General features: G+C 43.4%; 1 pseudogene; it reads left to right on the forward strand.

Annotated features, from left to right (window-relative positions):
* LOC140480142 (trace amine-associated receptor 1-like) overlaps positions 1 to 17163 on the forward strand; it is a 52116-nt pseudogene that overhangs the window by 30982 nt on the left and 3971 nt on the right.

A 17163-nucleotide genomic window follows, 5' to 3' on the forward strand; every position in this document is an offset into this window, starting at 1 on the left:
GTATGGGCTGAAGTCAGAAATAGGAAAGGAGCAGTCACCTTGTTGGGTGTTTACTATAGGCCCCCCAATAGCAGCAGAGATGTGGAGAAACAGATTGGGAAACAGATTTTGGAAAGGTGCAGAAGCCACAGGGTTGTAGTCATGAGCGATTTCAACTTCCCAAATATTGATTGGAAGCTCTTTAGATCAAATAAATTGGACGGGGCGGTGTTTGTGTAGTGTGTCCAGGAAGCTTTTCTAACTCAGTATGTAGATTGTCCAACCATAGGGGAGGCCATATTGGATTTGGTACTTGGTAACGAACCAGGACAAGTGATGGACTTGTTAGTGGGTGAGCATTTTGGTGATGGTGACCACAATTCTGTGACTTTCACCTTGGTTATGGAGAGAGATAGGTGTGTGCAATGGGGCAGGTTTTACAATTGGGGGAAGGGTAAATATGATGCTGCAAGGCAGGATCTGAGGAGCATAAATTGGGAGCATAGGCTGTCAGGGAAGGATGTCGTGGAAATGTGGAACTTTTTCAAGGAACAGATACGACGTGTCCTTGATATGTATGTACCTGCCAGGCAGGAAAGAGATGGTCGTGTGAGGGAACCTTGGTTGATGAGGGAGGTTGAATGTCTTGTAAGGAGGAAGAAGGAGGCTTACATAAGGTTGAGGAAACAAGGTTCAGACAGAGCGTTGGAGGGATACAGGATAGCCAGGAGGGAGCTGAAGAAAGGGATTAGGAGAGCTAAGAGAGGGCATGAAAAATCTCTGGCAGGTAGGATCAAGGATAACCCCAAGGCCTTTTATGCGTATGTGAGAAACATGAGAATGACGAGAACGAGGGTAGGTCCGATCAAGGACAGTAGTGGGAGACTGTGTATTGAGCCGGAAGAGCTAGGAGAGGTCTTGAATGAGTACTTTTCTTCAGTATTTACAAATTAGAGGGATTACATTGTTGAAGAGGAGAGTATGAAATGGACTGGTAAGCTAGAGGAGATACTTGTTAGAAAGGAAGATGTGCTGGGCATTTTGAAAAACTTGAGGATAGACAAGTCCCCCGGGTCTGATGGGATATATCCTAGGATTATATGGGAAGCAAGAGAGGAAATTGCAGAATCGTTGGCAATGATCTTTTCGTCTTCACTGTCAATGGGGATGGTTCCAGGGGACTGAAGAGTGGCGAATATTGTGCCCCTGTTCACAAAAGGGAATAGGGATAACCCCGGGAATTACAGGTCAGTTAGTCTTACTTCAGTGGTAGGCAAAGTAATGGAAAGGGTACTGAGGGATAGGATTTACGAGTATCCGGAAAGACACTGCTTGATTAGGGACAGCCAGCATGGATTTGTGAGGGGTAGGTCTTGCCTTACAAGTCTTATTGAATTCTTTGAGGAGGTGACCAAGCATGTGGATGAGCGTAGAGAAGTGGATGTAGTGTACATGGATTTTAGTAAGGCTTTTGATACGGTTCCCCATGGTAGGCTTATGCGGAAAGTCAGGAGGCATGGGATAGAGGGAAATTTGGCCAGTTGGATAGAGAACTGGCTAACCGGCCGAAGTCAGAGAGTGGTGGTAGATGGTAAATATTCAGCCTGGAGCCCAGTTACAAGTGGAGTTCCGCAGGGATCAGTTCTGGGTCCTCTGCTGTTTGTAACTTTTATTAATGACTTGGAAGAGGGAGTCGAAGGGTGGGTCAGTAAATTTGCAGACGATATGAAGATTGGTGGAGTTGTGGATAGTGAGGAGGGCTGTTGTCAGCTGCAAAGGGACTTAGATATGATGCAGAGCTGGGCTGAGGAGTGGCAGGTGGAGTTCAACCCTGTCAAGTGTGAGGTTGTCCATTTTGGAAGGACAAATAAGAATGTGGAATACAGAGTTAACAGTAGGGTTCTTAGTAAGGTGGAGGAGCAGACGGATCTTGGGGTCTATGTTCATAGCTCTTTGAAAGTTGCCACTCAGGTGGATAGAGCTTTTAAGAAGGCCTATGGTGTATTAGCGTTCATTAGCAGAGGGATTGAATTCAAGAGTCGTGAGGTGATGTTGCAGCTGTATAGGACCTTGGTAAGGCCACATTTGGAGTACTGTGTGCAGTTCTGGTCGCCTCACTTTAGGAAAGATGTGGAAGCTTTGGAGAGGGTGCAGAGGAGATTTACCAGGATGTTGCCTGGAATGGAGAATAGGTCGTACGAGGATAGATTGAGAGTCCTATGCCTTTTCTCATTGGAACGGCGAAGGATGAGGGGTGACTTGATCGAGGTTTATGAGATGATCAGGGGAATAGATAGAGTAGACAGTCAGAGACTTTTTCCCCAGGTACAACAGAGTGTTACAAGGGGACATAAATTTAAGGTGAAGGGTGGAAGGTATAGGGGGGATGTCAGGGGTAGGTTCTTTACCCAGAGAGTGGTGGGGGCATGGAATGCGCTGCCTGTGGGAGTGGCAGAGTCAGAATCATTGGTGACCTTTAAGCGGCAATTGGATAGGTACATGGCCTGTTCTGTGCTGTATTGTTTTATGTTCTATGTTCTATTGGAGAATGTGTGGGGATATTGGGGTGATGTGTGGGGATACTGGGGGAATGTGTGGGGATACAGGGGTGATGTGTTGGGATATTGGGTGATGTGTGGAGATTTTGGGGCCATGCATGGGGATATTGGGGTGATGTGTGGGGATACAGGGGTGATGTGTGGGGATACGGAGATTTTGGGGGGATGTGTGGGGATGCTAGGAGTATGTGTGGGGATACTGGGAGATGTGTGGGGATACTGGGGGGATATGTGGGGATTCTGGGGGGGATGTGTGGGAACTTGGACGATGTGTGGGGATATTGGGAGATGTGTGAGATTCTAAGGGGGATGCATGGGGATACTGGGGGGTCATGTGGGGATACTGGAGAGATGTGCGGGGATATTGGGGTGATGTGTGGGATTCTAAGGGGGATGCATGGGGATACTGGGGGGTCATGTGGGGATACTGGAGAGATTTGCGGGGATATTGGGGTGATGTGTGCAGATACTGGGGGGGATGTTTTGGGATACAGAGGGGATGTGTAGGGGTACTGGAGGTTGCAAGAGGGGAAGAAAGTGGCATTTCTTAATCCTGATGCCCTTATGCCGGAGGGTCAGAGTCTGTGGGGTGACCTTATAGAGGTTCATAAAATCATGAGGGGCATGCCTGGGGTAAATAGACAAGGTCTTTTCCCTGGGGTGGGGAAGTCCAGACCGAGTAGACACAGGCTTAGGTTGAGAGGGGAAAGATTTAAAAGGGACCTAAGGGGCAACTTTTTCACATAGAGAGTGGTATGTGTATGGAATGAGCTGCAAACTGAAGTGATGGAGGCTGGTACAATTACAGCATTTAAAAGGCATTTGGATGGGTGTATGAATAGGAAGGGTTTAGAGGGACATTGGCCAAGTGCTGGCAAATGGGGCTAGATTAATTTAGGATATCTGGTCAGTATGGATGAGTTGGACCGAAGGATCTGTTTCCATGTTGTACATCTCTATGACTTTTTGTCCAATAGAGCCAACACATTGTGAGACTGGGACAAGGAGAGGTGATGGCCTAATGGCATTATTGCTGGCCTGTTAATCCAGAGGCCCCGGTAATGTTCTGGGGACTGGGGTTTGAATCCCACTGCGATAGATGGTGGATTTTGAATTCAATTTTTAAGAAGTCTGGAATTTAGCATTGATTGTCGATTGTCGATTTTGCTCACTTGTGTTAAGTGTACGTGCAGACTCATTGAGCACATTTAAGCGACTGCTGGACATGCACATGGATAACAGTGAGTTCAGGGGTGTCCAGGTTACGTTATTATATTTTACATTAGGATTAAACCTCGGCACAACATCATGGGCCAAAGGGCCTGTTCTGTGCTGTACATTTCTATTAGATTACTTACAGTGTGGAAACAGGCCCTTCGGCCCAACAAGTCCACACCGACCCGCCGAAGCGCAATCCGCCCAGACCCCTACATTTGCCCCTTACCTAACACTATGGGCAATTTAGCATGGCCAATTCACCTGACCTGCACATCTTTGGACTGTGGGAGGAAACCGGAGCACCCGGAGGAAACCCACATAGACACGGGGAGAATGTGCAAACTCCACACAGTCAGTCGCCTGAGGCAGGAATTGAACCCGGGTCTCTGGCACTGTGAGGCAGCAGTGCTAACCACTGTGCCACCGTGCCGCCCACCACGTTCTATGTCCTATGTCCTATGTCCTATGTCCTTTAAGGAAGAAATCTACCAACCGTACCTGGCCTGGCCTACATGTGACCTCAGACCCATAGCAATGTGGTTGACTCTTAACTGCCCCCTGGGCAATTAGGGATCGGTAATAAATGCTGGCCAAAGATGCCCTCATTCCATGAGTGAATTAAACAAAACTACTTTGGGAATATTGCATTGTGGTTTTTTGAACTGCAAATCCTGTTGCTCCTTTACACTATTGCCCAAGGGAAGACACAACAATCTCCAGGGACCAAATAGTCTCCAGTGATTGGAGCAGACTCACACAGTACACTGCCCTCGTGTGCTCTCACACTGTAGATCAGTGAAGTGCGTGGGGAGGTTGGGACTCCTGGTATAGTTGTTTGTTAGTCTAAGGAACATTGGAATTTCTCTCATTTTATCTCAGTGTGTAGCCATCCCCACTGTGTATATCATCCAGCCCTACGTTTGCAACCTTCCTGACTTCTTTCTTAGTTATTTCCGTTCATGTTAAGTGTACGTGCAGATTATTATTTGCTGTTGTTTTCCTTTATAAAATTCCCCATCGTTTTCAGCTGTACTACGTGAGCCGCACGTGTCATCAGGGAGGTTATGACAAACAAAGATGTCAATCACTCCAAGAAAAGACCCTGTGCGAGAACAGACTATAAAAACAGTGGGAGCCAAACGGGAAGCAGAGGGAAAACATCAGGGGAAGTAAAATGAGAGAAAGCAAAGACAAGAGAAGCTGTTTAATTGCTGAAAATTGGTTTGTCTAGCATATCTAGTTTTAAACAAAAACAGAAATTACAGTCATAGAGTCATAGAGATGTACAGCATGGAAACAGACCCTTCGGTCCAACCCGTCCATGCCAACCAGGTATCCCAACCCAATCTAGTCCCACCTGCCAGCACCTAGCCCATATCCCTCCAAACCCTTCCTATTCACATACCCATGCAAATGCCTCTTAAATGTTGCAATTATACCAGCCTCTACCACTTCCTCTGGCAGCTCATTCCATACATGTACCACCTCTGCGTGAAAAAGTTGCCCCTTAGGTTTCTTTCCCCTCTCACCCTAAACCTATGCCCTCTAGTTCTGGACTCCCCCACCCCAGGGAAAAGACTTTGCCTATTTACTCTATCCATGCCCCTCATAATTTTGTAAACCTCTATAAGGTCACCTCTCAGCCTCTGACGCTCCAGGGAAAACAGCCCCAGCCTGTTCAGTATCTCCCTATAGCTCAAATCATCCAACCCTGGCAACATCCTTGTAAATCTTTTCTGAACCCTTTCAAGTTTCACAACATCTGTCCGATAGGAAGGTGACCAGAACTGCACACAATATTCCAACAGTGGCCTAACCAATATCCTGGATTAGTGGTGCTGGAAGAGCACAGCAGTTCAGGCAGCATCCAATGAGCAGCGAAATCTACGTTTCGGGCAAAAGCTCTATCCTGTACAGTCGCAATATGACCTCCCAACTCCTGTACTCAATACTCTGACCAATAAAGGAAAGCATACCAAATGCCTTCTTCACTATCCTAACTACCTGTGACTCCTCTTTCAAGGAAATATGAATCTGCACTCCAAGGTCTCTTTGTTCAGCAACACTCCTTAGGATCTTACCATTAAGTGTATAAGTCCTGCTAATATTTGCTTTCCCAAAATGCAGTGCCTCGCATTTATCTGAATTAAACTCCATCTGCCACTTCTCAGCCCATTAGCCAATCTGGTCAAGATTCTGTTTTAATCTGAGGTAACCCTCTTCGCTGTCCACTACACCTCCAATTCTGGTGTCATCTGCAAACTTACTAACTGTACCTCTTATGCTAGCATCCAAATCATTTATGTAAATGCCAAAAAGTAGAGGACCCAGCACCAATCCTTGTGGCACTCCAATGGTCACAGGCCTCCAGTCTGAAAAACAATCCTCCACCACCACCCTCTGTCTTCTACCTTTGAGCCAGTTCTGTATCCAAATGGCTAGTTCTCCCTGTATTCCGTGAGATCTAACCTTGCTAACCAGTCTCCTATGGGGAACCTTGTCGCACACCTTACTGAAGTCCATATAGATCACATTTACCACTCTGCCCTCATCAATCCTCTTTGTTACTTCTTCAAAAAACTCAATCAAGTTTGTGAGATATGATTTCCCATGCACAAAGCCATGTTGCTTATCCCGAATCAGTCCTTGCCTTTCCAAATACATGTACATCCTGTCCCTCAGGATTCCCTCCAACAACTTGCCCACTACCGAGGTCAGGCTCACCGGTCTATAGTTCCCTGGCTTGTCTTTACCACCCTTCTTAAACAGTGGCAACCACCAATCTTCCAGCACCTCACTTGTAACTATCGATGATACAAATATCTCAGCAAGAGGCCAGCAATCACTTCTCTGGCTTCCCACAGAGTTCTCGGGTACGCCTGATCAGGTCCTGGGGATTTATCCACTTTTACCTATTTCAAGACATCCAGCACTTCCTCCTCTGTAATCTGGACATTTTGTAAGATGTCACCATCTATTTCCCTACAGTCTATATCTTCCATATCCTTTCCAACAGTAAATACATTTAGCATCTCCCCCATTTTCTGTGGCTCCACACAAAGGCCGCCTTGCTGATCTTTGAGGGCCTTATTTTCTCGCTAGTTATTCTTTTGCCCTTAATATATTAAAAACCTTTTGGATTCTCCTTAATTCTATTTGCCAAAGCTATCTCATGTCCCCTTTTTGCCCTCCTGAATTCCCTCTTACGTAAACTCCTACTCCCTTTATACTCTTCTAAGGATTCACTCGATCTATCCTGTCTTTACCTGACATATGCTTCCTTCTTTTTCTGAACCAAACCCTCAACTTCTTTAGTCATCCAGCATTCCCTATAACTACCAGCCTTTCCTTTCACCCTGACAGGAATATACTTGTTCTGGATTCTTGTTATCTCATTTCTGAAGGCTTCCCATTTTCCAGCCGTCCCTTTACCTGCGAACATCTGCCTCCAATCAGCTTTCGAAAGTTCTTGCCTAATACCGTCAAAATTGGCCTTTCTCTAATTTAGAACATCAACTTTTAGATCTGGTCTATCCTTTTCCATCATGATTTTAAAACGAATAGAATTATGGTTGCTGGCCCCAAAGTGCTCTCCCACTGACACTTCAGTCACCTGCCCTGCCTTATTTCCCAAGAATAGGTCAAGTTTTGCACCTTCTCTAGTAGGTACATCCACATACTGAATCAGAAAATTGTCTTGTACACACTTAAGAAATTCCTCTCCATCTAAACCTTTAACACTATGGCAGTCCCAGTCTATGTTTGGAAAGTTAAAATCCCCGACCATAACTACCCTATTATTCTTACAGATAGCTGAGATCTCCTTACAAGTTTGTTTCTCAATTTCCCTCTGACTATTAGGGGGTCTATAATACAATCCCAATAAGGTGATCATCCCTTTCTTATTTCTCAGTTCCACCCAACTAACTTCCCTGGATGTATTTCCGGGAATATCCTCCCTCATCACAGCTGTAATGCTATCCCTTATCAAAAATGCCACTCCCCCTCCTCTCTTGCCTCCCTTTCTATCCTTCCTGCAGCATTTGTATCCTGGAACATTCAGCTGCCAGTCCTGTCCATCCCTGAGCCATGTTTCTGTAATTGCTATGATATCCCAGTCCCATGTTCCTAACCATGCCCTGAGTTCATCTGCCTTCCCTGCTAGGCCCCTTGCATTGAAATAAATGCAGTTTAATTTATTAGTCCTACCTTGTCCCTGCCTGCCCTGACTGTTTGACTCATTTCTGTTCTCAACTGTACCAGTCCCAGATTGATCTCTTTCCTCACTATCTCCCTGGGTCCCACCCCCCCCACCTTACTAGTTTAAATCCTCCCGAGCAGCTCTAGCAAATTTCCCTGCCAGTATATTAGTCCCCTTCCAACTTAGGTGCAATCCGTCCTTCTTGTACAGGTCACTTAGTACAGCTATCCTTACTAGCCACACACACAGATGACAAGCAACATGAGTTTGACTGGGACAACACTACTATTATAGGACAAGCCAAACAGAGAACAGCCAGGGAATTCCTACAGGCATGGCACTCATCCACAGATTCAATCGATAAGCACATTGACCTGGACCCAATATACCGACCACTTCAATGGACAGTTGGAACTGACAACCGGAAGCGGCAGATTCAAACCACTACAAATGCCAGAGGAAAGATCACAGAAGCGCTTCACAGGAGGCTCCCAAGCACTGAGGATGTCATCTAGACAGGGGACAAAATGTCTGCAACACAAATTCCCAGCTCGGCGAACACAACCACAACAGGTGACTTCTACCCCAAAAGAGATTCCAATGATTCAAAAGTGTGAATCCTTCTCCCATACACCAGCTCCTCAGCCATGCATTCATCTGCTCTATTCTCCTATTCCTGCCCTCACTAGCTCGTAGCACTGGGAGTAATCCAGATCTTATTACCCTTGAAGACCTCCTTTTTAAATTTCTGCTAACTGTAATCTCCCTTCAGAATCTCAACCTTTTCCCTTCCTATGTCATTGGTTCCGATGTGGACAATGACCTCCTGCTGGCCCCTCTCCCCCGTGAGAACATTCTGCACCCTCTCTGAGACATCCTTGATCCTGGCACCAGGGAAACAACACACCATTCTGCTTTTTCTCTGCTGGCCACAGAAATGTCTGTCTGTTCCTCAGACTACAGAATCCCCTAACACAATTGATCTCTTGGAAGCCGACGTAACCCTCGTTGCAATAGAGCCAGTCTCAATAGCAGAAACTTAGCTGTTCGTGCTATGTTCCCCTGAGAATCCATCACCCCATACATTTTCCAAAACAGCATACCTGTTTAAAATGGATATATCTACAAATGACTCCTGCCCTAGGTGCCGACCTTTCTTACCCTTCCTGGAGTTTACCCAACTATGTGACTGTATCTGAGACTTTGCCCCCTTCCTATAACTGCCATCCAACACATACTGTTGCTGTTGCAAATTCCTCATAGCTTCTTACTGTCTCTCCAATCGATCCATTCGATCTGATAAGATTCGCATCCAACAGCATTTATGGCAGATATAATCTGCAGTAATTGCTGGAGAAATTGCTGGAAGAAGGGTCCCTGGGTCCCAAATGTTGACTCTCTTTTCTCTTCGCAGATTGCCAAATGCTGAGTTTCTCCAGCAATTTCTGTTTTCGGTTCAGATTTCTAGCAGCCAGCATTCTTACAGCAAACTTACTATTAACAGGTATCTATGGGACCAGGAGTTCACCAGTTGATCAAGTATTCCAGCTAATCAAGAGGTCGACATAATCATTGTAAAAACACCCATGCTCAGTAATGGAAACATAATGCAGGGGGCATACACATCACAGATATACTTTATTTACAGCACAAATCACTGAAATAATAATGCAATTTTACCTTAAATAAAACATACTGACAGAGACCCTTCTCATCCACACCCTCAAATGACTACAGTCATTACGGAATTTGAGGAGAAATTGACTCAATATTGAATCAACTGTTGATATTTCATGTGTCCATTGATTGAAGGACAATCATCTTTATATTGAGGTAAATAAATTTAAAACTACAATAATTGGACAGAGCATGTTTGTGGTATTTGAGGTATATACGTGTTGCTCGTTTATAGAGGGTGCTGGTTAAAACAACGTTTGCTGCACTTGGTTATTGAGGGGAGTTTGTGAGGTTGGCAGTGAATATTTGTGGACACTTTAGCCCCAGAAATGTGGGCAAAGAAGCCAAGGAAGGGGAGGGAGAATAGTGAACCAGATGAAACTGGTCAAAAGGGAAAATTGGAAGCAGAGTTGCTAAAGTTTTCCAACTCAGAGTGAGAGCAGGACACTACACCAGTACAGCCATTAATGTTCAGGGAAAAGAATTGAGGAAGGGATTCTAAGGCAGCCTGGAACGGAAGTGTTCCACATATGCCATAAAAAAGAGAGTCAGGTGTCGGGCATTACTACAGATTTTCAGAACCAGAGCAGCACGATGACTCAATGTTTAGCACTGCTACCACACAGTGCCAGGGATCCAGGTTTGGCTCCACCCTTGGCTGACTGTCTATGTGAAGTTTACACGGTTCTCCCCAGGTCTGCATGGGTTTCCTCCCACAATCCAAAAATGTACAGGTTAGGTGGATTGGCCATGCTAAATTGTCCTGTAATGTTCAAGAATGTGTGGGTTAGCCATGGAAATGCAAGGTTAGAGGGAATGGGGTAGGTTATTCTTTGAAGGGTCAGTGTGGGCCGAAGGACTTACTTCCATTCTGTGATCCTATTTTGCTTTTAGATTAGAATAAATCCCAGTGTGTGCTCCAGCAATGGTGTCTATATCAATGGTATCCAATCACCATCCCAAGGATTCATCTGAGATCAACACAAATTAATTCCAGATGGCTGAGGGGAAATCTGTTTGAAATATTCAAAATAGGAGCAGTCTGGACAAAGTAGATAAGGATAAGACATCCCCACCTGCGACAGGATCAAGAATGAGGGGGTTCAGATATAAAGTAATTCATAAAAGCAGTGGAAATGATATGAGGGCAAACCTTTTAATGTAGCAGGTGGTTGGGATCTGGAATCCACTGTCTGAGAATGTGGTGGATGCAACTTTAATCAAAGTTTCCCATAGAGAGTTAGATGGTTATATACAGGATGTCGGGAGAAGGTGGGACAATGGCACTAGGAGAGATGAAACCCAGCACTGTGATGATTGGACGAATGGCCTCCCTTTGCATTGGAACAATTCTGTGCTTTTGTGTGAGCAATGCAGGAGGAATTTCATGTGGGAGGGGGATGGGTGGAACATGAAAAGTATGATTCTTCTACCTTTTCTTCAAAAGCTTTATTCAGTAATAAAGGTATCATAAATAGGGGAACAAGTCAAGTTCATTAACTGGGTGAGGAAGGCCATTTGATTAAAAGTCCAGGAATGTGCCCACCTAGAGTTGACAACTTGACATCCCGGAAAAGTACATCGGTGAAACGTATCCCGTTTATGCCTAGGTTGTCTGCATGGGAGATAATGCTGATCACCAAATATAAAATAAAATAAAGAACTGCAAATGATTGAAATCTGAAACAAATGCAGCAATAGTTGGAAAAACTTAGTAGGTTTGGTAGCATCTGTGGAGAGGAAGCAGACTTAACATTTTGAATCCAGTGATCCTTCTTCAGAACTGGGATATCAGAATTGCTGGTTAGGTCAGCATTTGTTACCCATCCCTCTTCTGATGATGGTGGTGAGTTACTTTTCTTAAACATTCAGTCCATGTAGTGTAGGTAAAAGGGTGGTGAGGTCCAGGATTTTTACCTCATGACAACAAGGTCTCTTCTGGAGTACTGTATCCAGTTCTGATTGCCCTGTTGTAGGAAGGATGTTATTAAGCTGGAGAGGATTCAGAAAAGATTTATCAAGATGTTGTCGGGAGTGGAAATTTGAGTTATAAGGAGAGGCTGGATAGGCTGGGACTCTTTTCCCAGGAGCGAAGAAAGTTGAGGGTTGACCTTATAGAGATTTACAAAATCATGAAGGATATAGATAAGGTGTCTTTTCCCTCGGGTGGGGTATTTCAAGACTGGGGGTAAATTTTTAAGGTGAGAGGAGAAAGATTTGAAGAAGACATGAGGGACAACTTTTTTACACAGAGTGTAAATGTGATGAACTGCCAGAAGATGCGGGTATACTTACAACTTTTAAAAGATATTTGGAGAAGTTCATGAATAGCAAAGTGCAGGCAGGTGGGACTAGTTTAACGTGGGAATATGGTCAACACAGACTAGTTGGAAAAAGGGTCTGTTTTTCCATATGGTATGACTCTACAAAGGAATGTGATATACTTCCAAATCCTTGAAAACATCCCTTCATTGCCATCAACCATTGTCATTTTGTTGAGGATTAATAATGTGTTAGGTCTTTGGTCTGTGCATGAGCACTTTCCTATGAAAGTCTCTTTCACACATGGTGCAGGTTTGTGCACAGATACAGGATGGTATATGATTAGATTACCTGCAGTGTGGAAACAGGCCCTTTGGCCCAACAAGTCCACACTGACAAGAAACCTACCCCCCTATATTTACCCCTGACTAATCCATCTAACACGACGGGCAATTTAGCATGGCCAATTCACCTAACCTGCACATCTTTGTAATGTGGGAGAATGTGCAAACTCCACACAAACAGTTGCCTGAGGGGGAATTGAACCCAGGTCCCTGGCGCTGTGAGGCAGCAGTGCTAACCACTGCCACCATATAAAGGAAGGTTTAGGAACTTGTGCACATCAGCACTGACAATAAAATAACGTCCTATTTGAAAAGTTAAATCTTGGTCAGTACACAGTCTTCAGCCTCATAAAATGGCTTTCATGTTAGTTTCTTGACTCCATATTTGACTGAATTGATGATTACAGAATGCAATTTATAAATATTGTTGATTAGTGCCGCTTCATTATTTAACTTTGTAACTCTGCTTCCGTCACTTCAACTTCTTCTTCAATTGTACTTCAATCAGTTCAAATCATAAACATTATTTCGGGATTGAAGAAACAGGAAGCCTGAAGGGTGAAAACCCAATAAACACGCGTAAGTGGGTTAAGCTTCTACAACAGGGCAAAACAGTAAGGAACCTACAGGAAAATTTAAAGAGCAGCGTATAATCAGAAATAAGCAGGTAATAAAAAAATGTACCTCAGCAGGATTTAAAATTTCTGTGGCCACCATTACAAGAACTACACTTCTATGTAAGATTTGGAGGTGCCAGTGTTGGACTAGGGGTGTACAAAGTTAAAAATCACACATCATGTTATAGTCCAACAGGCTTATTTGGAAGTTTCTAAATAAACTTGTTGGACTATAACCTGGTGTTGTATGATTTTTAACTTCTATGTACATCAGCTTTTCTCCACATTGTGTTGTTAAGATGAACACTGGCAGTGGTGACAGCTTTAATCATGACTAGTGTGTATCACTCTGTCCCCTCACTTAGACCACAGTCTCCCAAAGCAATGATATCTCACTTTACCACAAATGAATAGGGAACATGTGGATGACCATTGCTACATTCCTGGTCCTCCTTGGGGAAGGTCACAGGTAAGTGTCCAATGCTACACAAATCCATAAGTAGAATACTACGGATGCAAAAATCTGACATTAAGGTAGAAAACGCTAAAAATACTCAGTAGGAGCATCAGTCTATATATAGAGAGACGCAGAGTCAACATTACAGATCGATGACCTTTCATATCAGATTGATGACCAACAAAGCACTTTGAGTCACAAAGAATCTCTTCACTTGGCTATTGTCAGTCAAACAATGAACTCAGGGCATTCATCTTAACAGGGCCACCTCACAGTCGCAGGGCCTAACAGAGACCTGGACAGTTTAGAAAAAGTCCTAGTTGGCTCTGCTTATCTTGGGTTACTCAACTTTTTATTTATATTTGTAAAAAGTCATTCTCTTCTGTCAGGAGTGACAGTTCTCCTGGTCAATATGAGCATGTGCATGTATGTGCATTCAGGTTTGTTTCCACAAATTTGTTACATTGGTATCCTGTAAGGCCAGCACACTGGGTATAAAGATTGAGTTCAAACCTGCATTTGATCAAAGAATTCATGTCAGGGGATGGAAGAACCAAACTGGTTACTGGGCATATCTATGCTTGTTTATAAAGGCAGCGTTAATCTAGCACCTCTTTTGAGGAATACCCTAGTGTATTTCACGAACAATAAGTTGTTTGAGTTAGTTGTCACAAGCAGTAAAAGTGCTCATGTGAATTATATTAATGGTCAATTAGTCTTTATTTGTTTTCACAGTGTTAGTTGCAGGAAGGATCTTTGGCCTATCACGCTTCCTATGTAAGATCACCAATGCTATCTGAACAACAGAAGAGGCAAAGAGTGGGGGTTTCAGTTCAATGTCTGAAGGATGACACCTCTGAAGATGAAGCACTCCCTCCTGCACTGCATTGGAGTGGTAGCCTAGATAAAGCCTTCAAGATTTATAGTATGGTTTGAACCCTTGGACCTTCTAACAAAAGAGGAAATGCTAACATTAAGTCTAATTTATAATCCCAGATTGTCCCAAGGAAAAAATACAAATTTCATGTTGTAATTGTATGAATTATATCTGATTTGACTTTTCATATCCCACATGGCAGGAGGTATAAATCAAGGATAAATTCATTAGTATTTTGTGGTGACTGATTTTATAAGCCAAATCCCACCAAAATGGACATAAAAATGTAAATTTTCGGTGAATCCAATGACCTGAGGATTGTTGCCCAGACTGTGTGGGAAAGGTCATCTCGCTGCAAATGACTGTCTTCCTATGGCTATGTGCCAAGAGGAAACTGCTGGATTTGATCCAGGAGACTTGATAACTTTCAAGTAACAATCAATTTGAAGATACCAAAATCAACTGAGGACTGAGCCCTCTGTGTGACACAGTTGAAGCTTTTAGCATAAGATATGTCTAACAGCAATGGCTCTGGGGCTAGAGGAATTGGACATGCACAGACAAAACAGCAGTGAACACGATATTTACCACAGCAGATGAAAATTAACCCAAACCCCAACCATTGGCAAAAGAGTTTATAGTGGAGGCCCCAGGAATGATACCAAGTAGAAATAAAAATGGAAAGGGTGGGAAAAATTAAGCAGTATCTATGGAGACAGAAACAGAGACAAAGTTTCAAGTTCAATATAACTTTTCTTCAAATAAAATAAATCTCTGCCTTGCCTCCATAAACTATATTACAGAGTCACTGATGTACCACCATCGTGTTTCCATTTGTGATTGCAAGATCAGACATTCGAAGGCTTCTTATCAAACATCAAAAGTATTTCAGAATAAAAAAGATGATTGACCAGAAGTTAAAGTGCTTGTGATATTCATATTTTGCCTTCTGACTTTTTTTCAATTTTTTCAGACCAGCTTTCCTCATGATTTTAGAAAATGCAAAGATTTAAAGCGCAAAGCTGGACTGGTTTTAATTCTTCATCTCTCAGAACACAACATAAGGACTGGGAGTAGGGGTAGGCCATCTGGCTTATCAAGCCTCTGCCCCCATTCAATAGGATCATGGCTGGTCTTTTCATGGCCTCAGCTCCACTTACCTGCCCAATCACCATAATCTTTCATTCTTTTACTGTTCAAAAATCTATCTTTGCCTTAAAAACATTCAAAGGAGTAGCCTCAACTTCCGTATTTTCACAACATTTTGGTTGAAGAATTTCCTCCTCAACTCAGTCCTAAATCTGCTCCCCCTTATTTTGAGGCTATGCCCTGTAGTTCTAGTTTCACCCACCAGTAGAAACTACCTCCCTACTTTTATCTTATCTATTCCATTCGAAATATTATATGTTTTTATAAGATCCCCCTTATTCTTCTAAATTCCAATGAATATAATCCCAGTCTACTCAATCTCTCCTCATAAGGCAACCCTCTCAACTCTGGAATCAGCCCACTGAACCTCCTCTGCACCCCCTCTAGTGCCAATATATCTTTCCTCAAGTAAGGAGATCAAAAGTGTACATAATACTCCAGGTATGGCCTCACCAGCACCTTAAACAGCTGCAGCATAATACTCTGTACCTCTAGCAGTGAAGGACAATATTCTATTTGCATTCTTAATTACCTGCTGCACCTGTAAACCAACTTTTTGTGATTCATGCACAAGGCATCCAGGTCCCTCTGTACAGTAGTAAGCAGTAATTTTTCACCATTGAAATAACAGTCCATTTTGTTGTTATTCCCACTACAATGGATGACCTGAAATTTATCAATATTGTACTCCATCTGCCAGACCCTTGCCCATTCACATAACCTGTCCATATTCCTCTGTAGACTTTCAGTGTCCCCTGCACACTTTGCTCTGCTACTCATTTTAGTGTCATCTGCAAACATTGACTAACTATACTAACTAACTAACCAATTCTAAATCATCTGCGTAACTTGCAAATAATTGCATTCTCAACACTGATCCCTGAGGTCCACCATTAGCCACTGATCGCCAACCAGAATAACACCCAGTTATCACCACTGTTTTTTTTTGGTTAGTTAACCAATCTTCTATCTATAGAACATAGAACATAGAATAATGCAGTGCAGAACAGGCCCCTACGACCCTCAATGTTGCACCAAACTGTGAACTATTCTCAGCTCATCCCCCTACACTATCCCATCATCATCCATGTACTTATCCAAGGATTGTTTAAATCTCCCTAATGTAACTACATTGGCAGGTAGGGCATTCCACACCCTTACCACTATCTGAGTAAAGAACCTGCTTCTGACATCCATCTTAAATCTATCAGCTCTCAATTTGTAGTTAGGCCCCCTCATACAAGCTGACGTCATCATCCTAGGCAAAAGCCTTTCACTGTCTACTGTCTCTGATCATCTTGTATGTCTCTATCAAATCCCCTCTTAGCCTTTCTCTTTCCAATGAGAACAGACCCATATGCTAATACATTACCCATAATGCTGTGCACTTTTCTCTTATGCAGCAGCCTTTTGTGTGGTACTTTGTCAAATGGCTTCTGGAAATCCAGACACATTGCATCCACAGGTTCTCTGTTGTCCACCCTGCTCATAATGTCCTCAAAGAATTCTAGTAAATTAGTTAAACATGACTTGACTTTCATAAACCCATGCTCTATCTGCCCAGTGGGACAATTTCTTTCCAGGTATCTTACTATTCCTTCCTTCATTATAGATTCAAGCATTTTCCCCAGAGATTAAGCTAATGGGTTTAGTTACTCTCTTTTTGTCGACCTCCTTTTTAGATAGTGGCATCACATTTTCTGTTTTCCAACCTGCTGGAACTACCCCACAGTCCAGCAAATTTTGGTAAATTACCACAAGCGCTTTTGCTTTTTCCCCTACTATCTCTTTTAGTACCTTGGAATGTATTCCATCAGGGCCAGG

This window comes from Chiloscyllium punctatum, chromosome 1 (genome assembly GCF_047496795.1).
Source record: "Chiloscyllium punctatum isolate Juve2018m chromosome 1, sChiPun1.3, whole genome shotgun sequence".
NCBI classification, from domain to species: Eukaryota; Metazoa; Chordata; class Chondrichthyes; order Orectolobiformes; family Hemiscylliidae; genus Chiloscyllium; species Chiloscyllium punctatum.